Raw genomic sequence first — 11,063 nt, forward strand, 5'->3', positions numbered from 1 at the left:
GCTGACTGCTGATGAAAATCGGCACCACTCTTGCTGTTGCCTGCTGCATGATGTTTGCATTTGTGATGTTGTGCCCAGTCGCTGTACATGCCTGGTGTTTTGATGTACAGTTTCCAGTTTCCTGGTGTTCTGAGTCACAGTTTGTTGGGATGATTTTCTGCTCATCCATATAGTAAACGAGAGAGTTTTTATAAACATGATATTTCTTTGTCTCATATGCTTTTAGTATTTGGCATAGCCTGAACGTAGCAAATTTTTCATTAAGGTGGTCAAAACATTTTGCGATGCGAGTGACTAAGCCCATGCCTGTTTTCTGTTTTGCTTCTGCGTCAATCTTTGCACCCAGGTATTTCCAAAATATTATACCCAAATCGGCAGCTTTGTCGGTTCGGTCTGAGCACCCGCAGATTAACGCGGCCGATGCGGGCCTTTAGGGATGGTAGTTCATCCGGCCTGGGGCTGCTCCTCATGCCGCGCCGGATCAAAGACCCTCTGGGTCACACTCTCCGAAAGATGGCGTGCTTCGCTGGCCCGGCGCGAAGCGATGCCCCACAGGCAGCACATTTGTGCTTCGCTGGCCCGGCGGGGAGCGATGCCCCAGACGCAGCACATTCGTGCTTCGCTGGCCCGGCCGCGAGGTGATGCCCCACATGCAGAACATGTGTGGCGGCGGTGGTGTGTGGCGTTTCGGGAGCGGCGGAGAATATCCAGATCATACGCTGTGTAACAGTTGATCTGCCGTTGTTCCTTTCATTGCTTCGCAGTTTGCTTAATCATGTCATTCTTTTGTCGCTCGTTATCACGCGCGCAGCGCAATGCGCCAATACCGGGCTTACGTAACGCGCAAGGAGGAATAGCTGATGACACGGGAGAAATCAGCCGTTGTGGTCACTCGCCGCACTCGCGAGTTTCTGCACCCGTTGTTGGTCGGCGCGCGGGCGGGAGTTAATTTTCCGCCTGTGACACTCGGCCAGCAAACGGCCGATCGGTCGCCCGGCCCGACGGCACCGCGGCCCGGCCGGCCCGTCAGGCGGCCGTAAAACGGCACCGAAACGAGCCGTTCACGGCCGCTATTCGGCCCGCCCGGCCGCCGCCAGCGGCGTCGAACGCGTTCGATTAAGGAGGAATCTCGGTGGCGGCTCGGTGCAGAACCACCCCCACGGACATTAGCGGCCGACTGGTCGGTCGGGTCCGTCGGCCCGGTCGCTATTTTGGGGGTGGCGGCGGGCGGCGCGTCGGCGGCGGGTTTCGGACTCGGATCTCGCCAGCTCGACACGGCGGGCCCTGTCGGCCGTGCAGGCAAGCGTGGGAGAGCGGTGTCACGCTCAGTCCCTGGTCTCTGCGCATCGCATCAGAGCAGTGTCACACCTGGCCACTGGTCTCTGCCCGTCGCGTCAGAGCAGTGCCACGCTCAGTCACAGGCCTCTGCTCGTCGCGTCAGAGCGATGTCACACCCAGTCACTGGCCTCTGCCCGTCGTGTCATAGCGGTGTCACGCTCAGTCCCTGGTCTCTGCCTGTCGTGTCAGAGCGGTGTCACACCAGGCCACTGGTCTCTGCCCGTTGCATCAGAGCGGTGTCACGCTCAGTCCCTGGTCTCTGCCCGTCTCGCCAGTCGGGCATAGGCCCACTTCACTGGAGTTGCTCCGACTGCGCGAGTGTGGGCCCCCATCCGACTGCCTGACCGCTTCCTGTCGAGGGGCTCCAGAGCGTGGGCGCGGCGGTGCAGCGGTATGGGCCATCAGCACAGCGGTGTTGGGCCATCAGCGCAGCGGTGTGGGGCCATCAGCGCAGCGATGTGGGCCATCGGTGCAGCGGTGTGGGCCGTCCGCGCAGCGGTGTGGGCCGTCGACGCGGCGGTGTGGGTCGTCGGCGCAGCGGTGTGGGCCGTCGGCGCAGCGGTGTGGGCCGTCGACGCGGCGGTGTGGGTCGTCGGCGAAGCGGTGTGGGCCATCGACGCGGCGGTGTGGGCCGTCCGCGCAGCGGTGAGGGCCTCTGACGCAGCGGTGTGGATCGTCGGCGCAGCGGTGTGGGCCGTCGGCGCAGCGGTGTGGACCGTCGGCACAACAGTGTGGGCCTTCCGCGCAGCGGTGTGGGCCTCTGACGCAGCGGTATGGGCCGTTCGGCGCAGCGGTGTGGGTCCCCGGCGAAGCGGTGTGGACCGCCAGCGAGGCATTACACAGGCAACACGATGTGGTAGGCCTGTTTGCCTTTTGTGCCGATGTTTGTGGAGTTGCCTGACGCACCACATGGGGCTGTGAACAGCTTTCAAGTGATAAGTCCCATGCATCCAGCCAGAGTGTCGAAGTGAGGAATTGTATGCCGTTGATAACGTTACAAGCCGTTGCATTGCACAGACTACGTAAGGTCACGTTCGTAGAGAGTCATGCCGACCCTCAAAATGCGGGGAGGGCAGGTGCAAACGTTAGACGGTGCGAGCTGGGTTGCCTGCTCCAGTGTGGAAAGGACTTCTCCTCGTACTGCACGAACATGCCGTGAAAGCTTCTCCAATTCATTGCATGCGCACGCCGTGGTATGGCTCGAACAGTGGCGCTGAGCCTAAGTTGCGTTCGGGTGTTCTATGGGGAAGTCCAACAACAACGCGTGATTTTTGTCTAACGAAAACCGTTCGCGCATGCTTGCTCATGTTCGGTTCCGGATGAAGTCCTCAGCATAAAACATTTGCCATACATAACCTCCCAACGGGTGCTGAACATGGCGTGGGATGACAGGGGCACCGCTGATTTTTCCTCACGATAACGCCTTCGGATGCCCCCGTTGGGCTGCTGCGCTAGGACGCCGCTCGTCCCCACCCGAGATCGGCCGTCTCCCGACGGCTCGGAATGCCCCTGTCCGGCTGCTGCACTAGGACGCCGCTCGTCCCCACCCGAGATCGGCCGTCTCCCGACGGCTCGAGGTGCCTCCGTCCGGCTGCTGCGCTAGGACGCCGCTCGTCCCCACCCGAGATCGGCCGTCTCCCGACGGCTCGGGGTGCCTCCGTCCGGCCGCTGCGCTAGGACGCCGCTCGTCCCCACACGAGATCGGCTGTCTCCCGACGGCTCGGGGTGCCTCCGTCGGGCCGCTGCGCTAGGACGCCGCTCGTTCTCACCCGAGATCGTCCTTCTCCCGACGGCTCACTTGCCCCTATCCGCCCCCATCCTCTCCCGGGACGTCGCAGGCTGGAGACGGTCTCGGCTTGGACCAACGGCCGGGGCCGTGCCGACGCGCCAGACCGTCGAGTCGTTGTCAACGCCGCGGCGCTCTCGCGGTCCAGCGCAGCGACGACAGCCGACCCGAGCGGCGATAGCACGGCCGGGCCGAGCGAGACGCCAGCCCTATCACGCCCCACAGCGGAGTGCCCATCGATTAGACAGGAAAACCGACGGCGCTGGTGGAGGCCCGGCGAGGACGGCCGGTGTGTGGCTGGCGGTCGGTTTGCTTGTGTAATGAACAGCAGTTATTGGGCATCGGGCATCGCCGATTAAAGCTCGCTTTTTTAACCGCATTGCCTGGAATGGATTCAACCAGAAAGATGGCATTTGCATTTTTGAGTTCTCATCAACGCATTGCCCGTGCCGGTATCACGCCAAGCATGACAGTTCTGCATGTTGATCACTCTCCGGGAAGCATAATACACCCCGGGATTGCTGGCAAAACATCGTCGGGCACAGCTCATCATTGTATCATGGAAATCAGTCACTTTCTAACCTTATGATTGCTGTTTTCCCGCTCTCGAGTGCACCGCATGATATTTCGGGTCATTGCCTCAGTCGACGCCACAGGTCACGTTACTCGACCTAGTCATTCTTTGGTCATAGCGCGCTATCGATTCTGCATCATGCACGCGAAAAACGCTCGAGAGTCTCACCATCGTTTCTCTCCGTCCGACTTTCACCTCTCGGGCCATTTGTAAGGTCCACCAGCAGTGCGATCTCGACCGCCCCTTAACCGTCACCGCTCCGCGTTGGCGGTCGAGGCAACCATTCCCACTCATAGATATAAAGGTGCTAGATATAGATATAGAGGTGATAGAGGTAACCATCCTCTCTCCATTGTAGAGGGAGGTAACCGTCCTCGCTCCGCGTTGCCGTGGGAGCTAACGATTCCTGCTCCGCGTGTCGATGGAGCCAACCATCCTCGTTCCGCGCCGTCAGGGGAGGTATCCGTTTACTCCATGCTGAGAAGGAGCTAACCATCCCCCCTCCGGCTTGCTGAGGGAAATAACTCTCTCCGCTTTGGCGAAGGCGCCATCCATCCCGCCCCGTGTTGTAACCATCTTCCCCCGTCCTGGCGAGGGGAGGTAGTCATCTTTTAGCTATGTTGTAGGGGTACTTGGACGACACACAGTCAAAAATTTGCCATGTTTTGCTGGGTGCTATTTATAAGGCGATGCTGCATCACAGAGCGACCAGCTTTCATGGAGCAGGCCGCGCCTCGTGATCAGCATGGGCGAGGTCGCCCGACGTATGTTCCACTGGCCCACCGCACCCTGCCTGTGGCAGGGTCAGAGGGGCTCCGGCTGAGCGCCACCTCATCTCACCTTCCCGAGCTCTCCGGGCATGCTACGGTTGCCTCGCACGATTTCACTTCGGTGCGGGTGCTTTCGTCTGTTTTATGACAGCCCGCACGCCAGCCCGTCGCCACCCGCGGCTTATTGAGCAGGGCGCGGCGGGGTGGGGCTGCGGCCCGTTGCCGTGCGGCCTCGCGACGCTCTTGTTCACGGACGCCCCCCAGTCGGCAGGGCCGCAGACAGCCACCATGTCGCGGACGTTCGAGCCCACGACGCGCCTGTGTTGACGCCCGCCTCACTTGGACCGGTGGCGGCCTTGGCTGGGCCGTGGCGGCCGACGCCTGGCCACGCTCGGCATGTGGATTAACGCCTCGCTTTTTCGGATTACGTGCTTAACGTGCGAGATAGGCCAGTCACAATACGGCGCTTTCCGAGACTGGCATAAGTTGCTGTCGGCGGAGTTAAGAATGCACGCCTTTTCAACTTGAGGGAGGTTTTCGTCTGTTGACGGCGTTGGTGTTTTGAAAGGGTGGAGGCAATAGGGCCATGCTTTATCGTCTCTCAACTTCTTTACAGCTTATTTTGCGATCTCGCTCAACCATTACTTGCTCATATTTTCCGCCAAGAATTTCTTTTGTTAAATTGCACATGCTGGTTGAGAAGGTGAGCTCTGCAACTTGCAGAAATGGGCTGGGTCGAAAGAAACCGTAATTTTTACCAACTGTTGGGTAAAGTAACGCTTTATATCAACATTGCGGTCATATATATATATATATATATATATATATATATACATGTTACATGTAATGCCATGCATGCAATTATCATGTCTTTCAATATTAAGGGCAGCTGATTTCAAACCTTGGTGTTAAAACAGCTCCATCTTGCACCTATGCCCTACTGTGCACCACCCTTAGCCTCCAGATTACGCTTTCTCTGTTTTTGCACCCTTGTTTTCCTGTTTCCACGAAAGATTTTTCAGCATGTCGGACATCAGGAGCGCGTAAGAAACCGGCGACGTTATGAGAATAAGTGTGACGTTTACGACGCACAACGTATAGGAGCAGCCTTCCCGCCCGTATCCAACACAAATCGAAATGATAAACACTGCCAGGAGTTTCTAAAATGCAAACGATTTATCCTCACCAAATAAAGGGAGGAGTTCTCAGGGACACCCTAAGGTTGTCTGGAGGGATTTCTGAACTATTTTCAGCATCGTTCTGAAGCTGTGGATACCTGACTTTATTCCAGACATGATTTCAACATTATTTTTAAACATCTTGTAGAAATTTGAAGCTTTTGACCCCGCCATTTATGATCCGTTACCTCATTCTCGTGGTGACGTTTTGATGTTCTGCTCAAAAGCGACATACAATGTTAATGTGTCAACGAAATGCATTGCCAGGAAGGCTAATGCTTTCAAAGTAAAAATTACTAAAATCCCCCTTTCATCTAAAAAACCTATGATCTAAAAAACATGTTTGAGAAGGCCAAGTGATCCACAGTCAAAACGGGTCAGACATTGACATTTGTGGCCAGATTTGTCCATGTGAAGGCCTCCCGACTGAAACCCTAATAGCGCAAGTCTTAAGATTTGGCAAGGCCTTTCTAACCAAGTCCTCTCCTTTGGGATGGCCTATTGAGTTCTTAACATAGCCAAACGGGCCAATGCAAAAGTCGCGTTCACCTCTTTGACCTTACATCAGGGGTGTACGCGCATTGGAGCCTCGGGGGCACGTGCCCCATACCATATTCCATGCATGGCTTATGTGTAGTTAACACAATACTAACCGCCAACAATTTCAGGTCAACACGTAAACATGAAAAGATCCAGAAGATGCGCTCTTGTTTCACGACAGGCTAGATAATGCATATGACTTCGGGGCGTTAAACTCGGTTTTCAGAGTTTGTCTTTTATCAGTACTCCATCGTGGAATCCTGCGTACGCTCCTTCCTGGCATGACATGTCACAGTTTACACGTGTTGTTGTGTTGATACCTTTTGGTGTCCATCCGATAGGGTTTTTGCGGAGCTGTTTGTCTTTTTTCTATACTGTCTTCGGCATTGTCGTGACATGGTCGGAAACATTTCCTGCCGCCTAGCTGTGCCCAAAATTGTCATTCGAAAAAATGTTGATTGGCGGTCATCCAACAGGAACTGCGCTGTAGGCTCGGTTTGCTTCACCTTGGCGTATTCTTATTACCTTGACCGTCTAAATATAGTACAATAATTTGTGAACAAAGCAACGGCACATGGCAACCGTCACCTTAGATCTTTCTTCCCTATAGAATGTCCAGCGCGATCTAACTGAATAATGATGGGTGCAGACAAAATATCGTATGTGAGTGGCGTTTGCTGTCGGAAGAAGCATGACACATCACCCTGCTAGAAGGAAAATCAATTTTGTTCTGCGAAATTTGGTGGGGAGGAGGGGAGGGGCAGGGGCCAGGGGCGGAGTCTCTGTGGAGTGGGAAACTATGCTGAATTGGAGACAGGGTGGGGTTTTGAGAGGTGAGCATGGAGATGCTGGTGGACCGCGTGATCCGCTATCTTGGCGAACACTGGAATTAGGGAGATGGAACGAATTCTGGAAAGGTTTGAAGCATCTCCGGGCTTCAGGATGGGAAAAACAAGGGAATGCAGAGCCAAAGTTTGACAAAATGAGTTGCAGGGCTGAGCAGTGAAAAATGACGGAACCTGCCCACAAAATACACCAACAAACGTGTTTCTCCACAGATCGGCTCACTTCCTTCCTAACAATGTGGAGCTGAGGGGGCGGGTGGTAGCCAGTTGAGGATGGTTGGGTCGCAACTGAACTGGATCCTACACTCACCGGGATTGTGTCAAGTTTGGAGGACCTCGGACCGGGATGGACAGTAGTTAACCAGATGCTCAGTATTTGTAAACATGAGTGTGCTCACATCGTGGCCATCAGTGGCACATGCCGCCCTCACCGAGTTTATCACATTGCGTGCTGTCATTCAATGGTAGGACATGGCGGCCCTGTGCCAGATCGGTCCCCTGGACATTTGCCAGCTGACTACGAAATGCGTCCAGGGTCGTACGCACATAGATCTCCCGAGACCACGTGCTCGCACCCGTTACCACATTGATGACATATATTGATGCGAACATGAGTCAATGTTGACAGGTGAAGCATTAAGGTAGACACGTACAAATTAGAAGATCGCAAACATGTCATGCTACATTACGTCACGCAAGAAATTGGCCGCGCCTGCAGTGCGCTAAGCTTGGTCTTCGGTGGAAAAGTTTGGTGTTCCCCTCGTGAAATTCTGCGTACGCCCCTGTTTATGAAGACGGGCCTATAGCATGAGACCACGCGCGCGCGTTCAACGTCCGCAAAGCAACGGCCGTGTAAACAGACTTCAGGCACATGGTGGAGGCACACCACAACCATGCGGCCTGAGAGGCCATTGAACGGGCTATAAATCAGCCGTCTTGCACTGCCGCGTCGCTCCTGCCCGGCGTCATCGGTCGTCGACCGACAATGGCGCGCTGTGCGTTTGGCGCCGCTGGTGGCCGCCGGGTCGCCGGATCATTGTCGTCCATTGTGCCGTCGTTACACGGCTAATCAGGGGCGTGACGATGGCCAGAGTGGCGCTCTGTCTCCGATAATGGCGCCGCCTCCGGGCCGCGCGCTCTGGAACGGCCGCTTGGGCTTTTCCACTGCGGAGATCAATGGATGGATGGAATGTGCTCTCGACGGCGACCAGCTGTCTTTGAAGTATCGAGCATCTCCACTGAATGACAAGGGTCTGTGCACTGTCTGGTGTGTTGACCTGGATCTCCGAGGCTAGCTACCTGCTTAGACAGTGATGCCTGGAGGTGCCTGAATCCGCAAGACAAGCCAGGAAATGAATAGCGAAGTTACAGGTCACGGTAGACATTATCATTTCCGTGCACGCTGGACTTCTTAACCATATTAGATTAAAAAGAATGTCCCACATTTGAAATAAATACGCTCCTCAATACATTACTGCTTGATTACATCATCGTAATTTGCACAACATTGATTGAGAGACAATTGACGGCCGTTGTATTTAGAAATTTTCCTCTTGAATATATACTTACATGTGCATGACACACACGCGCAATATGTATATAGATATAGATAGATATATAGATAGATAGATAGATAGATATAGATATAGATATAGATATAGATATAGATATAGATATATATAGATATATATAGATATATATATATATATATATATATATATATATATATATATATATATATATATATATATATATATATATATGCTAGAGATATGTGCCAGATATGAAAGACTCCGTAATTATATTTTCCTTGGCAATGATCGCTGCATGGCCAGAGGAGTAACAGGATTTCCATGGCCGTATTATGGCATGGATCCCAGAGTGATCTTGAAATATTCAGCACAACAAAGTCTGCACATCTTCACAGGTATAGGTCTGTGCTGGTGCTGGTCTGTGCACTGCGCCAAGTTGTCTGCAAAATGGCTATTTCTGTTCAAACTCCATACAGATGTAAAACGCTTGCCCTTTTAGGCTAGCAATAACTTTTCGGTTGATGACTTCACAGAATGATATAGATGACTGCAAACCAACTGTAGGTGGATTGGGTGTTGCCCATGTGTATTAAAGTACACAGGTACACGTTGTGCGGACTGATGCATCCTGCTGGTTCTGAGCCACCCATGCCTGTTTGCCACGCGCGCCCGTTCCGCCCAACACACAGGCCCTCCAGCACAGCCTGTCGGTACAGGCGGCGGGCGCAAGGACGGTGTGGGGACGCTGTGCCAACGCGATGGCCTTCGATCCCGGCGCGCCATGATCGAGTCACAGACTCATGTAGCTTGGATCATCCACGATATGCCTGTGGCTCTTTTAGCCCATCGCTATGCGTTTGAGAACGAGATGTCCAAGGTTCCAGCAACACGCCCAAAGACTTGCGAGAGCAGACATCAGCAGGAGTCAGCCGACCGTGGTCGCCCGGGCTGTTCGACAGGTGGCGTGTCAGAGCGACTTGACATCGTCCTGCGGCGGATCTGATTTTTGTTTCGTAACGGAAACCGTAATTGCGCTATGTTCTGGATGTGAAATCCGTCTCACTCCATGACATTTGCAAAAATTGCTCGTATTGACGAGAGGGCAGCTGAGCACCTGCTATGATTGTCACTCTAAAAGGGTCATGGAAACAGGTCACACAATGGACACATTTAGACATCTGTTTGGCCATGGAAGATGCAGTTGGTCATCACCGATCACGGAAGGAACCACGGGCCGTTATTAGACAGCATTTTAATTGGCTGAGTGTAGCGATGGGTTTCTTTTCCCTACAATGCCTCATGATTCATTCATCATCAAATTTCTGAATGACAGCTGCTTAACAGCTGCGGCACCCAGATGCTGTGCTTTGCTTTGATTGATGATGACTGCTAAGCAAGTAACATAGTTGGGGCACGTGTCTGAGGCTGGCAGTTGCACAGGTAAGGTGCTTGCTGCCCATTGCCCAATAACAATAAGGATTTTGAAGCATACATCATATGTGCTAGTGTATGCTGATGGTGATCATTGTGCTGTGAGCTTTGGGTACTGTTGTCTTCTTGTCTAAAATACCTGCTGAACAGTGTGAAAAGCGATCTATGCAGGCAATACATATAACTAAGCCGCGTGTGTGGACTCCTCCGGTATCGACTCCGAAGGTGGCATCAAAATCGCTCGGATGTGACGTAAATTATACAGAAGACTTCTAGGCAACATTGCGCTGAGATCTGCGGCCGCATGCTTATGGAGGCGGCGAACGGTACCTATCACAATGCGTCTTACTATATGGCCTGATCAACGCTCATAACGCTTAACGTGCTGTTGAGTAATAATTCTTCGCCTATCTCGGTGACTGCGTCGCTTTCTCCGCAGCCACGAGGACTCTATTACGTAACAAAGTGTGTGTGGCCGGTCGGCACGAGACAGCTGTCAGCCAGGCGGAAGCAGCACACGGTCGGGCAGTTGGTTCCAGCCGATGTTTCACCCCGCGTCATCATAACGCAGCTGAAGCGATGGAATCGTGCGAGAGCTCCAGTAGCCTGGGCCTGAGAGCTTTCGAAATGAGTTGCGGGCTCCCGCAGCAGTGCGGCGTTAAGATTAGTCGCCAGGGCTCCAGCCCAGCGCCGACTGCCTCTGCTCCCCGGGCGGCTGACCGGGCACCGGCTGACCTAGTGATGGGTACGTGCTCATGTCGCGACTGACCGCGCTGACGGCCACGTGCCAAGCGGGACAGACCGAGCGAACGCTTCTGGTTAGGCGCGCGCTGGATTGCCCCGGGTTGGTGGAATGCACCAGGTTCTTGAGTACTACACGTAACAGATGAACGTTGCCTTGTCTCGATGAAGTGGTGTGATGCACATAGATCTTGCGTACTGCACGTAACACGACAAACGTTACCTCACCTCAATGGAGTGATGGAATGCACTAGTCTAGAGCACCGCACGTAACACGATGAATGTTACCAGGTCTCGATGGAGTGATGGCATGCATCATGGTCTTCAA

The sequence above is a fragment of the Pollicipes pollicipes genome, unplaced genomic scaffold (assembly GCF_011947565.3).
Source record: "Pollicipes pollicipes isolate AB1234 unplaced genomic scaffold, Ppol_2.1 Scaffold_5724;HRSCAF=6776_pilon_pilon_pilon, whole genome shotgun sequence".
In the NCBI taxonomy this organism is placed as follows: Eukaryota; Metazoa; Arthropoda; class Thecostraca; order Pollicipedomorpha; family Pollicipedidae; genus Pollicipes; species Pollicipes pollicipes.